The sequence below is a fragment of the Tympanuchus pallidicinctus genome, unplaced genomic scaffold (genome assembly GCF_026119805.1).
Source record: "Tympanuchus pallidicinctus isolate F22 unplaced genomic scaffold, pur_lepc_1.0 scaffold26, whole genome shotgun sequence".
Classification (NCBI taxonomy): Eukaryota; Metazoa; Chordata; class Aves; order Galliformes; family Phasianidae; genus Tympanuchus; species Tympanuchus pallidicinctus.
In genome coordinates this window covers 2,189,996-2,207,375 of record NW_026294743.1, presented here as the reverse complement: position 1 = coordinate 2,207,375, position 17,380 = coordinate 2,189,996, and the positions used below count along the sequence as shown (strand labels likewise).

Here is a 17,380-nt window from a genome sequence, read left to right as displayed (position 1 = left end):
TCAGTGTTAGTAATACTTCTGTAAGCTAGAAAAACACATTGTTGCCACTTAGACTTCACACACCTCCAAAGGAGTACCTATCCGAAAATAAATCTGGGGACAATACTTTCAGCCTTTGATAACATTTGCTAATTCAGTTTTTCTTGCTGTCCTGCCTGTTAAGAAAGGCTGTACTCAGACAGCTATTTATAGGTGCCAGTTGATTCACATTATACGTTACAGAAACCAGTTGTACATTCACATTGCTCACATACTAAGTTTTGTCAAAAATTAATGCTATTAGTGATGAGTCTGTGGTAAACCATACAGCTTCCCCCAAGCTTTATCCATACAGTGTTCTAACTACTTTATTTTTTTTATTTTTATTGTTTTATTTGGGGAGGCTTAAATAAATTAGCAAAGACTTAGAAACGCAAGAATCAAGAGCAAGTTTCTCTGCATCCTCATGTCCTTCATATCATAGGCACAAGCAAACACAGAAATACAGCAAAAGCAGAGATGTTTCAAAAAAATCTTATCAGCATAACTCAGTTCTGTTCCACAGTTTGTTCTCAACAAGACTTCTCCTTTGAACATTGGTAAGAACCTTGCTATTTGCAATAAAAACGTTTATGTATTAATAGGAAAGCCAACCAGATACATACAGTCCCTATCATTCAAAAGCTTTTCAGTCAGTCTGTGCCGGATCAGACTTATGCTCTATGAAGTTCAGATTTTAAAAACATACTCCAAAATATTTAGCCAGTTGATTTATCACACTTCAAAGTATGCACTTGCTGTAACATTCTTAAATTACTCTCAACTAAATACCCTTTTCTACTTACTATGTACTACAGGTTAAATACATTTGTGCTGAAATTTGGTTTAGCTGAGATCAATGAGATTTCTGCCATAGATGTCAGTGGATCTTAACTTACATTTTATACTTATGCAACAGGTGGGATTTACATGGATTTATTTCTGCATCTAATAACAGGATCAAAATAAATGGAGGAGTTTTTAACATCCTGAAACAGGCTGAAATTGCTGAAGTGCATTCTCTGTACTTCCAATAGAGACTGTATTTTTAATACAGTGAAAGCGAGAAACAATTTATCCTTCCTAACCAAATCATGGAAGCATTATGAGACTAAGTCCTAAGGACTACAGGATTGTTCTGTTACCCAGCCACAATTCTTGGAAAAGCTATCAGGAATAAATGCAGGGTAGAACAAGACATTTGGCATTCTGAAGAAAAACTTCTATTTCAGATGTAGAATGAAGTAAAAAATTAATTTAAAAAAATAAATCAGTGGCATAATTGTATAACTTATCCAATATGCTGTCTCTTACTGCAACAGAGCTGATCCAAGGACATAATGATTGGCTGTTTTTGTGCCAGTGTTCTCTGGGGCCTTTTCTGTCACTACCAGACTATCTCAAGCAGACAATCTTTGTCTCACTCTTCCCCTTTTTATTTAACATAATTTATGTCATATAAACTATTTTCTCCCTCTTTTTCACATAAAACGTTGCTGAACATGACTAATGATGCAATTTGTCTGCAAAATCTACATGATTACATAATCCTTGTTGTAAGAGAAATACAAATTCTCCTCTTATATGAAAAAGAGAAAAGGAATGGGAGAAAAAAACATTACACTACATCCTACTGTTTTGCTGTAATTCCTACCTGTTGGCTTGAGTTTGAAGAACAGCAAGCACATGAAAGCAGCTGTTCTCTCGAAGGAAATGAGCTAGTGGGAAAGCAACCAGCCAGACCCAGCTTTCCTTCTTACACTGGTCTATAACCTACTGCTAGCTATTTACATTTTGCTGTAGTCCAAGTCCTGATCCTGGCTTTTAACTCCTTTGTTTCCCCAAGAACAATTTTAACATTAGCAATTATAAGCTGCTGTTGCCAGCTAAGAAATCAAACTTGAAAAAACACACCTTCTTTTGAGAGGATGAGGGAGCCAAAAGTTTAATATTTGCCTGAGTATCAGTGCTGTTTTCTTAACCTTAATTCCACTTCAAATAAATCCCACATACTCCATTCTGAATAAAAATTAGAAGAAAATTCCTATCCTGTTGGCCTCCTCAAGAAATAATACACAACACCTGGGAGAAGACAGCTCAGTTCGTTTTTTAAGTCCTTGCAAATCTAAACACTGCCAATGAATAGAAATGACCCAGCTGTGCCAGATCTAAGTCAGCTTTTACTTTCACAGTGTGTCAAAATTTGCAAGAAATATGTCAGACCATGTCTGCTAGGGCATGCAGAAGATGCCTCATGAACCGCATGCTTGAGGTTGTTAAAGTGAAAAAAAAAACTTGGGAGGTTGTAAGCAGAAGCAACAGTGCAGCAGGCAGTCACACACAGCTCCAAAAATAAAGTGTGGTGGTCAGTACTGGCAAGTCACAGATGCTTTCACACACCGCAGCACTGAAGTAGTACCCTCTTCAAAGCAGCACTAATGAACTCCCCCTCTCTCCTTGACTTTTATGTCACAACCACAAGAGTCCCCTGGCCTGTGGGTATATAATGATTGTGATACTCATTTCAGAGAATCACTTGTTTTACAAAAAGTCTATTAAGCTACACTTGGAGTTATTAAAACTGCTCACAAAGTGATGTCCTTGTCAGCTTGATTAGGGGCAACAAAACACACTAAGAAGTTTGCAAATAATTCAGGTATGATTTATATCTCAACAGACAGCTGGGAAAATCATGCAAAAAAACCAACCAAACCAAAAAAAGCACCTAAACAGAACATTACTTAACCATTTGAAAACAAATGAGAAATTATGTGTTTGAGGAAGAAAAATACAGAAAAAAAAAAATGGAAACTAGTGGAAAAGTTGCCATACAGTCACATCTTGAAAGAGAAATAACAGCAAGAATCATTAGGATAGACACGGCTAATACAGCAGCTCCTGCATTTGATCATAAATCTGCAGTGTCTAAGCAAGGCAAACTGCTTCTGTTGGCAGTCAATAAAGTCTGCATAGTTTTGCTGACTTCTGAAGGGCTTTGCATTGGTTATTTAATTTTAATTGCTTCAGTGGAAGAGAATTCATTCTGAAATGCTGACTTCATGATGAAGGTGGAGATTGGGGAAGAGGAGATGTCCCAGGTACACACTATTCTCCAAACTAAGATTTTTATTAGTGAGGTGATCTCTTGCTGACTTTCACAGAACTCTTTTTCTTTTTGTAAAATAAAAAAAAAAAAAGAAAAAATCTATTAACATGTCTGTAATAGACCGGAATGTCAACTAATTTTAGCAAGAGAAATGTTACAAAAGACATGCATTCCACCCCACTAACTGTACTGACCACAAAGTCACTCCACAGCAATGTGTCACAAAGAGCAACATTCAGCTAATACACTGATCCAGGCTTTTTCAAATTTTCTTGATTTTGTGTACTACTTAGTAAAATTACAGCAGCTTCAGTCCTAGTCTTTGGGGAATGTCTGCAAGACATTCTAGTGTCTGATTCTTCAAGTACCTCATTAGGGTGATGAAAAGCCCCGTGATGAAGGGACAGTGCCATGCTTGAAGAACTAGGGGTTCCTGCTGTCTTGAATAATTAACAAGTCAATATTTAGTGGACTGTTCCTGCCTGCCTACACCAGGTGGTACCCCACCGCCTTTCACTTGGAAAACATCTGCTTGCTCTGAGCCTCCCCAGAGCTTGCTACAGTCATTTGTTCGATTTAAGACAAACACTGTCATTATTCCATGCAGCACTTCACAGAAATACTTCCTACTAAACGCTTGAACCATCTGAGCTGCACTAGGCAGGCTGCAGGCCTCATTAATAATGCATCCATGCTTATCAATAGATTTAGACAACTGGTATTTAGAAGCTTCTTCAGAAGGAGTGGTTTCTTTTCTCACCAGTTAGCTGCCAGCTCCTTGATGTAGACATTACATCCAACTGAGTTCTGAAAGGCAGAGGTGCTAAAATCGTATTTGAGCTGCTCCTTTGCTTTGGAGCATCACTTGACTGACGAAACTCTTAAGATCAATACTTGAGTTGCCTTAGTTCTTGTTGATTTCTGAGTCCTGGAGGAAGCAAGATTACATTTGTAGAAAAACTGGTTTAAATTTGTGGAAGCTCTGGGTTTACATTCTCAACAAATCAAGTTTCCAGAAGCACTTTTCTGGACTTGGCTTACATATGAGAGCAGGTTCAGCATGAGTTACTTTAAAATTTGTTGGGGAGTGCTAACCACTTTTATCAAAGCAGTCATGATACTAAGAACAAAGTGAAAGATATCAAGCTCTGATCAAACAGCAGGGTGGACAAAGTAGCTATTTGTCAGTTTAATGTAGAGGCAAGAAAAACAAAGGTAAAATCCCACTGGTGTGTGGGTGGTTGAGCAGGTTTAAATACCTGTGCTGCGATTATAATAAAAGAGATGCTTAAATCCCTTCTGGTTCTTCCTTCCTTTAAATCAGGGTTGTCCTGCACCACATTATAAATGAGCTCCACAATCTTCACATGGGTTTCTGGAGGACAGTTTTCGTGTTTGCTGGGACAATTTTATTTGTTTCCTTTCCTTTCCTTTTTTTTTTTTTTTTAATTTTATTTTTAAATGAAGCAGCCAAGTGTTAGAAAAGCTTATGGTATTCAGATCTCATCTACACTGTCACCCTTCTTAAAAGTTTACTGAAGTTGCTTTCAGCTTTGTTACTCCTATTACTGCCATGAGAAGGGAACATTGCCGCAATTTCTGCATATTCCTCTTGAGATTCTCATCTCTACCTGCTGTGAGCAATCCACTCAGCAGGCTCATCTGGAGACCTGGAATCCTTCCTGGTTTCAGTCCTCCATTGTCCCCAGTCTCCAGCCAGAACAGGGAAGTCAATCTACCTAATTTTCTTAGAGTTGGGCATTTGCTAATTAATGGCTCCGAGATTAGGAAGATAAGGAGCCTTGTCACTGACTGTCTTTTGCTTGTCCTAATTCCTTCGTTCTTCGTGATAGTACATTTTAAAATTTATTTTCCCCCTCTCAACGACAGTAACGAAATAAATCAGAATTTAGCAGAAAGCATGGAGATATTGATATACAAAGGCAATGGACAAAGTTTGTTGTCAGGTTAATTGCAGACTGTTTATACTACAGGTTGGTTTCAGTGTAGAATTGCTGGCTAATAAAATAATTGCAAATCACTTTGTGTTTCTGGGTCAGTAAGATTCACTGTGCATGCAGAGATTAATCACAGAATCGCAAGGTTGGAAACGACCTGCAAGATCATCTAGTCCAACCACCCTCCCATTCCTATTAGTACCACAAGCTACTAAACTTGTGGTGTACTAATCTCACACACACAGATTGGACTGAATATTCCTTGAACCTAACAGAGTTACTGCGCACACAGAGCAGAACTGAGCGTGAGCAGCTCTCAGTTGCCCCTGGTATACTTTCTTTAATTGTCTGGGATGCTGAAAATTTAGGACCAAGTCCTACACATAGCAATGTGAGAAATGCCCAGCTGGCACCAGAATTAGATATTATTTGAACACTGTACTGTGTGTCCAAACAGTCACTTACTGAAGTGTTGACACTGGCTTTCAACTGGAGGCTGCTGCAGTCAGGCTTGGCATTAGATCAAGTCTGTGGGAAACTAGTGTTTGCCCAAAGAAGGCAGAATTAGGCTTTAATGAATAGGGTAACTTTCACACTACAAACAGTGGAAGCTCAGCTGCATCTGTACTTGTAAAAGAGGTTCCCCTCTCAATTATCTGTCAAAAACTGAACATGAAAAACAGTTCAGTAATGCTCCATGGACAAAATTCTGAAATGGGAAATAACAGTTTTTACAAACCATATTTTCTTCAATAGATTTATGAAAAAAAATCCATGAGAAATGAAATTATTTCATTTACAACCCTTCTAGCTCATTTGCCTTCCACAACGGATGCTTTTCATAGTAACACAAACTAGAGGAGATGGACTGAACACCCATGACAAAGAAAATAGGCACACGTAGAAGCTAAGAAGAGGCAAAAAGCAAGAAATCATGTATGGGCTTCTATTTTCACAAAATCAGTGCCTCCAAACTGTCAGGAAAAAAGGACAACTCTGCTGCAGCAGCCGCATGGGAATAGCGCCGATCTTCATACTTGAGCTTGAAGATGGAGAACATCTTCAAAATGAGTCTGGTTTTCATTAGGACAACACAATTACTGTCCAACCACAGGAAATTATTTCACCCTCAGGTGATTACTTGGATTTTTCTGTCTGCCACCAAATCAGAATCGAAGCGCTAATCTTTCACAGTTTCTTACTTTCTTGTTTCATGCACAGTTTATATGTATAAATATAAAAGAAGAAAACGAAAGAAAAGAAACCAATAAAATAAAGATGGTTTAATAATTTTTAAGGAGATTTTAAATGATACTCACTTTATCAAGGCTGATGAAAATGACAGTAGTGTCAGAGGGTAACAGGTTGCTAATAAATACAATAGTTTAGCAAAGTGCTATTCTTGTCATGGAAAAATATATTTTGAGAAAAATAATAGTACTGTAATTCATTTCTGAAAGCTACAGAGACTTCTCAGATGAGGAATGCAGTTATTAAAGGCAAAGGCACACAATATGTTGTAATGAAATGGTTGTACTACACACTTCATTAAACGTCTTGTGAGCCACCTGGGAAATTCCAGCTCTCTCCTCTCAGAAAGAAGGTTTTAAACGCTTGGATCGCTAGAGGGAGCACACGGAGCAATAGTGGCACACAGCGCCACACCGCTCCGGTGGCTCCAGCCTGCAAACAAAGTTGAGCATGGCAAAAATTAACCAGGGGAACACTGGAACGTGTGCTTATTCTTCTTTTGCAAGAAGCGTGCGTAAAGGATTCGTTGAGTAAGACCTGAATGCTTGCAGCTATCAAACATCCATTGACACAGCAATGCTCGGGTCCTCTCTGAGAGATGGAGTTGAGAGAAGCTGACAGACTGTGTTGCGTGTGTCCATTGCAAGAAAAATTGCTGTCATACACAATGCTGAAAAGCTTAAAAATTCAGAGAGCACAGCAGGGAGTCTTCCAGAAAGATTCAAAGAACTGATATGTTTTGGATGTGTTGACTGTTTGATTTACAGTATTTAAAGGAAGAAAATTGGATTGTTCTTTTTTTCTGACTGAAGTCAGAAAATAAAAGGGAAGAAACAGACAAATTTTATATAAACCTCAGAGAAGCGGGAGCTAAGAAAAGGATGAACTGCAGATGTACTGGAATAACTATATTTGCACGCTCATGTCAAAAGCTCGTTCTTGGTGTAAAAAAGCTAAAGAAAAACATTAACAATATGAGAAGCACTGCGAGAAATAGCATTTACAGTGCACATTTTACAGCTTTAGTTCCCTTCAATCCACTATTCCTTCTAGATGAGCCACAGAAGCTACGCTATACTGCAGAGAGAAGAAACAAAGCAGAAGCTGCCCTGATATCACAGAAGCAAGCCAGTGAACTGCTGAAGAGTCACATCTTCAATTGAACTAAGAGCCATGCAGCCAGCATGAGGTACACACCCAGCAGTACATGAAGCAAACACAAACATATTGTTGTATAAGTTGTAAGAAGTAATGTTTTATATTATTAGTGAAAAAAATCCACGTTCAATTTACATCAGAGCCTGCAGCCTATTAACTTCAATGCACTCCCTCAAATAGAATTACAGTATGCTAACTTGAATAACCATAGCATAAGAGACACAGACTGAAATTTTAAATGAATCCTTTTACTGGCATTTATAAAGCTTGCTTCTTAGAGTAATTGCAATAGCAGTTACCTCTGGCCACATCCATGGCCATACTCGAAAAGCCCCTGTGGGCATCCATAGCACCCGGCACCAGAAGTGCACCATCTGGCACCCCCAGGCATCGCTCAAACAATTCTGCATCGAGCGCAGGGAAACTTTGAGCAAAGCCTGACTACAGCTTGAGTGAATCCTGCTATCTGCTTCTTGGGGGGTGCAACAGTGCTGTCGCATGCTGACACTCCACACCCAGCACTACACATATGCACATAAAACGTGCAAAACACGTCATAAAAATGTGCACATACATATATACATATATAGTAAAACTTCCCATCTCTTTCTCTCTGTGTGCATAATATGTAATTAAATATATATATGCAATACCAATCTTGAAGTACATAAAAACTGCTAAACCATTCAGTCACAAATCCGCAGTAAGACAAAGGAAACACAACTTCATGGAGAAAACTTCATTTTATCCATGAAATGACAGTTTGCTACAATCCTAAATGTCATGATCATCTCTCTTTTCCCTATAAAATCATTGCCTAATTTAGCAAACGTTTACATATTAAATGCTATTCACTGAATGGATCATTCCAAACCTTATATTCACATGCTCTACATTCCTGCACTGGGAGTAAAATTACTGATTTTTATGTCTCCAGGTCTGCAGTGTTTTACAGTGAGATTGCATGTACTTTCACATACAAAGCCTCCACCAGCTGAAACAACATTATTATTATTCTTCCTTTATAGACAACTAAAAGTTAGACAGATTAAAGTCAAATGACCACTAAATTTCTGAGCAACACTGAGACTGAAATAAATCCTGTGGCAGTAAATTCACCTTGGTTAACTCTGAGACCATTTACTATCTCTTTTATGCTTTTTCTTTTTGTCATTCTGTAACTTTCTCCTAATTTTGTGAAATATCTTCCAAATGAGACAGTAAGAGAGGTAGAAGTTCTACATACACAAGTCTTGCCCCTTTTTCCTGAACACTGCTCTTCTTGGCTATGGCTGAGAGTCCAGTCCACACAAAGTCCAATTTATTCCACATCTGTAGCTAGTAGCCAAACTATTTAGGTTCCTCCCAGTTGCAAGTGCAAATAAGCATCCTGCTCAAACAAAATTAGCTTAGTTTCAAGCAGGTTATTGCTCTCAGAGATGAGAACAAATGAAAGCCATACTGCAGAGAAATCTCTAAATGATGAGCCAGAGAGCTTATGGGTCAGCGTTTTTATTGATATTCCACTAGCAAATTAAACAAGCCCCCTCAGGGGTTAATTACTATCCGTCAGCTTAGATTTTGGAGTAGGGAGAAAGCGCAAGGAAGTACTGGTATTACACCTCCTATTGGAGCACTTCTCAGTACTTATGGGGTGGGTTTGCCTGTTCAGCTGCTTTGCAATGCCATCACACATCCCTCTGCTTAATGTGTATGCGCTCCTCAGAAAAGACTGAGCAGAACTTTGCCGCCCCCGTTCAATTTCTGTTTGTGAAGCTAAAAAACTCTGTATACAATCAAACGGCAAAATCAAGTTTAGCACAGCTTTTGGCCACTCTTTCTTCAGTTCACTATTTCCACAGCATACTTCTTCCTTCTAACCTATTCCCTATGGACTACATTCTCTCTTTCAACGTACACTTGATGATGTCTCTCCTTCTTAGGAGATTTACATTCATCCCTACCAGTGCCATGTTGCTTGTTGATACAACTTGGATTCCAAGTTACTACATGCCTCCTCCGTGTTCAAATTTGCTAGCCTACTAGCACCAGGGTGTTGTTGCTGTTTTTATGTCCAGCCCCTTTAGATCTTGCTGCTCAGTGAATCTACACATAAATCATCTTTTGCTGGTTCTCTGTTTTTTTGGTTAAAAAGCACACACACACACACACACACACACACACACACACATATGTACTAGGAAACCATAAAATCAGAGAAGTGCAAAACAGAGCAACAGCACCCAGGGAGAACCCACACCAGGGAGAATAATTATTATTATTCTCAGCCTATTTGAAAATTTTAAGTTTTCTGACAGCAATTAAATGCAGTTAATACCAATACTGCCTGATGGCACTATGTGTTAAGAAAGACAAATCTCAATCAACATAGCATCAACCCCTTTGCTCCCACACCCATGACTAAACTTCTGCTCTTCCCAGGAATATATTTCAATGAGATAAGAAAATAATACTAATTGATGTAATGCTTAAAGTCATGAGGATATAATCCAAGTGTACAAGGGAAGAAATTTTTCTTCAATCTAAGGAACACTAAAGCATTTTTTTTAAGCATTACTAAGAAGAAAAAATCCTCTTAACATGTGAAATCCACATTTCAAGCTTCTGAAACAAGAAAATACCTGCAGTTTTTGCAAAACCTAGAAGCTCTTTGTGGCATTTTCCACCCTTGTTCCTCTTGTCCTAAAAGCCCTTGCTTTGACATCCCCTACTGCAGTTGCCACCACACACACTCACAGGCAGGAGGGCACAGCCCGGGCCTTCTTATGCTGAGATGTGAAAAATCAATTGAATCCCAGTAGATGGAATCACTGGTGCAGAAAGTGACTAAACACCAGCAGTTATTCTGTAATACCAAAGCCTTGGAAGAGGAAATTGCAAATATATGCTATGATTTAAAGAAAAAGAAAAAGGTGATTATGTTTACAATAACTCTCTGAATGGTATTTTTTTTTCTGGATCTCTGTCCTTCTACAGAAATGCTAGTATTCACTGGTAAATTAAGAATTTCTCTCCGAATATTTTTCTATTCACCAGTAACACGCAGATACAGGATTTGATGTGATTTGATAAGCACCAGTACATGGCACTATCATATCACAACAGTGGAACATTCAGAATATTTCCATTCTCTTACCATTATGATTTTAAAATAGGCAGAAGTGAGAACAGAGTCCATGCATACTGCGACAGGAAACACCTTCTGTATTTTTACTCCAAACTTTTGTGATTCTAGATACTGTACATTTATTTTACTAAATATTGTCTAATTATTACATTGTGCATAGTACTTCTGCACAGCTTAATCCTGGATATGCATAAATCCAATCTGTCTCCTCTTTCTCCCTATTTTTTCCTATCATTCTCTGTATTTTATGCTGGTTCTGTCAGCATCTCCTCACCTTTCTCTACCATTCTTTGTTTCTCTCTTTCAGTTCACATATTTCCTTATACATTTGTGCTAACATCCAGCTGAGCTTCAGAGAAGAATTTTTTAGCGTACTCTCTGTTTGTGTCAGTCCTATTATAACGTACTCAGGATGATATATTATACTTGAAAGCTTCTGGTATAGAAATAAAGAAGTCATATTAGCTATTCCCAAAAGAATGTTAATCACAATCCTTCAATCACAATGATAATCATATTCGTATATGGAAAAAAAAATCTTTCTATGGTTGAGCATAGCAATAGATGTCAGAAGATGCATGTTCTCTTCTTAGCTTTCACACAAACATCTTGTGGTCGTAAGGAAACTGATTTTGTTTTCTAGTTTAACTGCCAAAATACATGAATAATACCAGCCTACTTGATTGGGTGACACTTGATTCAGCTAATGTTTGTAAAGGCTTTGAAAACATCAACTATGCCAGGCTAAAGAGGTGCAGAATATTATTAGCTGTCAATTATGTTTTATAGAAAATGCTGTGGGTGATCATTCATCCTACTAGTAAATTCGCAGGAAGAAGAAAATCAGAAAAATGGAAGAAAGAGGAAGAAAAGCAAACACTGCTTTGAAACAGAATATACTGGAGCCTGTGCACGACTAACTTTCACATAAAATCTTCTGAGCCTGCACAAACACTGCTCACCCAAAGCCAAAATTTATGTGCACAGACAGACTAGTAAAAATGAAACTTTACGGTTTTGAATTCTCTGGCTCTTTGCGTAAACTCCGTGCCTTAAGTATGCTGATGCTAATGGTATGAGGTCAATTAACTTTGATCTACAATGACAAGAGCACAAGCTCCCTAATTTACTGGAAAGAATAAACTTCCAGCAATCTGAGCACTCCCCATGCTCCACTGTGTGCGCTTCCTACCAGGCTTATAATTGAGCACACTCTAGCGGTCTCTAGCATGCTCAGAAAACTGCATAGGAAAGTACAGGCAAACAAGACAAACGAGTTTGTGCATTTAATTCCGCAATGTGACATTGTGGACAGCTCACCTTGCTTTGAGAATTACTGGCCTAAAGACTGATGACAGATATTTGCAAATTCTACTATATTCTGTAGCCTGCTTGGCAATGAGATTGTATACTGCTTTAAAGATCAGCCATGGCAATTTATGGAAAAAAGTGCATGTCACTCGATTAACCGATTTGAGATCATAATTTCCTCTCTAACGGCCTTTCCTTGGCAACAGGAAAACAAAAGAGAATTAAAGCTGATAGGGTTGTTCTAATAATGTCAAAAGTTGGCATTCTTTATCAGTCTTTAACTTGAAAGCAGTCCTTGTCAGAATACTGATAAAGGCATCATAGGAATATTGCTTTTCATCTGTGTGGCATATAAATCAATGATTGAAAAAAAATCATTATATACGATTGTTTTCTTTTCTTTTTAAAGCGAATACAAAAGAAGCCATCTTGTGTACGTTTTATATTCATCTCTGAAGAGTTAGTTACACCATTCATCTGAGTGCTCACTCATGGCTGAAACTGCTCTCTCCTACCCGTTATAACACTGACCCCGTTTAGAGGGCACATCACAAACAGATGCACTGAAATCAGTAGCCTTTTCCAGGGTGTGAGCTGACATAATGGGCAGCTTTCCCTTCTCTTGGGAACAACCACTCTCTTTACCACTAGGACAAATGACCTGTAGGAGAGGCAGCCAGGGCTAGACACTCTATTTCTTTATAAATGCCAGATCAGATCATAACACATTACCGTGATTTACTGCGTTAATGACCACGCGCTTCGATTTGCAGGGAAAGCATGAAAATGTATCAGACTGGAGTCAAGCTCCCTGCATGTCACAGTACACTTTCTAGGCAGGCATGTCACTTTTAAAACTTCACTTTCTCCTGGTAAACAGCTCTAAATTTCACAGTTGTAGACACACTAAGCCACTTACATTATCAATAAACAAGGCTTACCTTGGAGCAATTGGGATCTGTTGAAATGGTGTAAACTACTATTTTTTTTTCCACCTCAGGGAAAGTCAGTTTTCAGCTCCTCTGAGATTCTCCATTTTGTTTTTTTGGTTTTTTTTTTTCCTGTGAGCAGGTCCTTGTTCCTTATGATGGGCAAACGCCAGCAGCTTTATATCCTTTCTCAGAAGTACAACGCTCCACCTTGCTCCTCCACAGTTCTGAGAGGGGAGAAGGATTACTGAACCTAAGAAGAAAAAAAGAAAAACAAATCTTTTTCAGGCTTCAATGAATCAGAAAAAGGGAAATCAAACAGAAATACTTCAGAGAAAGAAGACAAAATCATCTGTGGGAACAATTAAAAGGAAATTCAGAAAGACAAAAAGTGAAGGAGGAAAATAAAGATCAAATGATAAAATAGGGGACAGAGAAAAGACAATGGAATCAAAATTCAAGAGATTAGAAACAAGAAAAACAGAAGTGGATTTTAGTAATAAGAGAGTACTGGAAGTAAAAGTATTTTGATGCATTTGTTAAGATTACCAGAAGCCAGAGGAAAAAAAAATGTTGAATATTCACTGTAATTAGAAAAGCTTCCTAAAGGAGAAAAGAAGAAAAAGAAGAAATGAAGAAAATCAAAAAAAGAATACATGTGAAGGGGGGGGAGACAAATATAGAGACAAACATTAAATAACATAAAGACATGAACTTTCACACTGGATAGCAATTCAACCACTGTGTAATCATGAAAGCTGAGAACTGCCTTCTAAATGCTCAGTTTACATCAGGCCACAAAGCACTTAAAAGTACACTGAAGTAAGCAAAACATTCCCCACCACAAAACAAACTGTTAGGAGCAGAGAGCAAAGGGGAACAGTAGTTCAGGTCCCCACAAAAATAGATTTTCTGAGTTGAAATTCTCAGAAAGTCTATGGAGGTGTATCCTCATGCCACAAGGAAAGCAAGAAAAGTGCTATCATCAGATTAAATGTTTTCCCTAGTGCAGCATTTAAACACATTCTTCAATCTAGAAAAACAAGCAAATGCTTTGCTAAGTAGGGAGTAAAATTGTAACAGTTCATTTTTGTTAATGGATATTTATCCACGAGTCTAAGATTCTTCTGATCAGAGGCCATGATTCTTCGAAATCATAGCCTTTGACTGTTTCCAGTAACTCTCCTCACCTGAAATATTCTAACAGTATCTGAACTCAAGTTACTCATTGCAAAGAACTAGGAGAAGGGCTGCCAGGGCAGCAGACCAAGCTGATCTGCTTCCTGCGCCAAGGCTATTAGTCTCCTGTTTACTGTGCTTTTATCTGTGCTTGTCCTCTCAACTAGATGAATTTAAATCACATTTTTATCTTTTGCTACTTGAAAGTCCTTCAGTTAGTTTCCATCTTAAGAAAACATTCTAATGAAATTCATTGTATTTTATATAAAAGTGCTGTAAGTAAGAGCAGATGGAGAAATAGAATAACTTTGGTAAAGCTAGATATAGTTAGCTCAGTTTAGCTGGCTAAGCCTCAGATTTTCCAGCGCAGAAACAAGGAGTAAAAACAAAACTTTTCCAGATGTTACTTTTTTAATTAGCAAAGTAAAAAAAAGTCAATAATGCTCTCCATGGGCAGTGCATTATATAAAAGGCAAAGCAAGAGCAAGCTCTGAAAATAAATTCTTATCTGATCTAAGCAGCTTTTCATGCAATATCTCACAAGAGCTTTTCAAAATGATGTACGCAATTACCAGATAACAACTTATCAAATCCTTGTGGTTTTGTCTCATTTTCACTGTGAATAGTTGCACTTACTTCCTTTTCTTCCTATTACTTTCATATGTTTGCATGGAAAATTCCTTTTAATCACATTTATACAGACCAATAAGTTACCTTCAATTTTTAGGAATTCTATAATAAAGTTCCTTGTAAACAAACAAACAAACAAAGAAAAAAGTCACAGGTAGGTTTGGAAACACCAAACAAGAGAAGCTTCAATTTACATTAAATTCCAAGTTAATTTAATGTAAAAATTGCAGATGCTTGGGATTATTAGTTCTGCTATGTTTACTTTCAAATAAATGTTCCTTTCTTTCCTTTAGAAGTTCTCACTTCTCAAAAAGGAACATCGCACCAGAAATCAGTTCATATATCTCAGGAGAAGGATGCCAAAATGCATATGTCTGTACATCTATGTCAGAAGAGTTCAAAGCTAGAGTATATATAAAGGTGTACTCATACATATACACTTAAGTGTACGGGCATTTGGGTCCTGCAATCAAAATTAGGGTACTGGATCAAACACTTTCCCTTTTCCACACAATACCCTGTGTCTGGTTTTGAGCAACACAATTGCTCTCCCCTAGAGGCTGCAGGAAAGAGATCAGGAGCAATGCGTGAGGAGGAGTGCAGAAAACGGATCATTCTTTGCTAAGTTTATGTTTGATATGAGTGGCATGTTAGACAATTTGAAGAAGTACATATTTTCCAGACAACAGATTGGCATCATCTGCTTCCCAAGCATCTCCACAACAACTGCTTTCAGGCATCCTGATGGATAAGAAATACCTTCAAACACAGGTAGGTCAGGGGAAGAGAAAGATCTACAGATCTACAGGTTGGATATTTCAGCACTATGCAAAAGAAAGAAAACCTATGCTTACTCACATTCTTGGTAAATTACCAGGTCTCACATTGTTTTGCAAGGTTTGTTCCATTCTAACCATTTGCATCTAATCTAGCGTGCCATCTTTGATACTCCTTATATGAAAGTAATTGCCATTTACCATCTTACAGTGATGTTACATCTGATTGAGCACAGCTAGTGTTGTTTATATCGGTAATAGCTCAGTATTTTGCAAGAGCTTTTCAGCTTGAATTGTTTACTGATATTTTAAGAAGAATAAATGCAAATGTTTTATTCCAGTTTCGGAGGCATTCACGTTGATAGCGTTTAAACAAAAGTATAAAAAATAGCCAAGTAACAAAATAGAGTAATTAAAAGGAAATTTTTTTCCAAGCCAAAGATACATCTACTAAGCTTGTTATATGAGTATTTTAAACATTCATGCTAATCATGTCAGTCTTATTTATTTTATTTTTTAAAGACTTTGTCTTTTGTTGAAGCAATATTCATGCAGGTAAGCTGTGAAAAATAAGTCTAAAACTATGGATGATTTGCTTATGTAATCTAGTACAAATAGGTTTCCCTTGCATTTTTTTCCACTGTTTCTGTACACATTTGGTAGTATGCAAAACTTCATACTGGTGATTTCCACTTGCAAGGCTGCATATACATAAACACATTGACAAGAATGAGTTGTTTGAGAAAATTAGACTTCCAGTGTTTTCTTTTCACAACAGAGAGAGCTCTGAGGTACATAGGCTGGAGACCCATTATAAAGAGACAGTTTCTCAACTATTGAACCACATATCTTTTGTTCACTCTACAACATGATATAAAGGTGATCCTTTAAATTAAACATGTATAAAGCAGCAGAGATAGTAGCTGAGCTGAATTAGGCTAAGTATCCACATGAACCTATGGAAATGCATGTTTCATAGCTGTGGACAAAGATAATGGCATGCAAGGAACTGCTATTCCAGAAAATGATGTAGCCTTTCATCCTTAATAACCAAATAAAAAATGGGAAGTCAGTACTTGGGAGCTAGTCTTGCAAGCAGATCCCCAGGAAACAAGGTTCCCTACAGACTTGTCCTTGATCTTAAAGCTTAACGTGAAACATTTATATGCACGTAGAACCTGACCAGAAGACGTGGGAAGGCACTTTTATCACACTGGCTGTATTTCTGTCTTAAATAATAGATTTCCTCTTCCTCCCACCCCCCTTCTGGAAACAGAATACAAGCTCAATAATGTTTCTGTGCCTTTTTATTATTATTATTTTAATAGTCTAAGAACAACCAGACAGTTTTGAAAGCTGTTAATACCCCTCAAATGGATGCTCAGTTGCACTGCAGTTTTTAGAAGACATAAATAGGTAGTCAAAGTAAGGTAGATGTTAGTTGAACGAATAATTTGAATACAAAGTAAAGTAAGAAAGAAAGATTTCTAATATTAATTGCATGCTCATCTACTTCCCGCCTTTCTTTGACATACAGGCATGTGGACAAGTGATGCACAGACTACTTAACAGTCAGTTCGACTATACACAACTACATGAGCTATTGCCAGCTTCACAGTGGCCAACTCACCTCAGTATTAGGCAGGAGTTAATGTGTCAAACATACAATATGAAGTAAATCTGTACAGACTATATCATTTATATCTTTGCGAGCATACTTCAAACTAGTCTCGGTTTTGTCTAAATCCTCAAGTATCATTAAATACACGAACCTCCATAACAGCAGCAGAAAGCAAACTCTAAGCACCTTTTCTCCAGTGAAGCTAATGGGAAAACACACACTGACAAATGACAAACAGCTTAGTGAAATGCTTATTCACCTTGGATATAAATGAAAAACATGAAAGAGGACTTCC

General features: G+C 37.7%; 1 protein-coding gene across 3 annotated transcripts in view; it reads right to left on the bottom strand.

Moving 5' to 3' along the window:
* TTC29 (tetratricopeptide repeat domain 29) overlaps window positions 1-17,380 on the bottom strand; it is a 356,916-nt gene that overhangs the window by 173,571 nt on the left and 165,965 nt on the right. For all 3 annotated transcript variants that reach the window (XM_052690222.1, XM_052690223.1, XM_052690225.1), the window contains one exon: window positions 12,892-13,132. The gene's annotated coding sequence lies outside the window, so the exon portion shown is untranslated. The remainder of the gene's footprint in view (window positions 1-12,891; window positions 13,133-17,380) is intronic.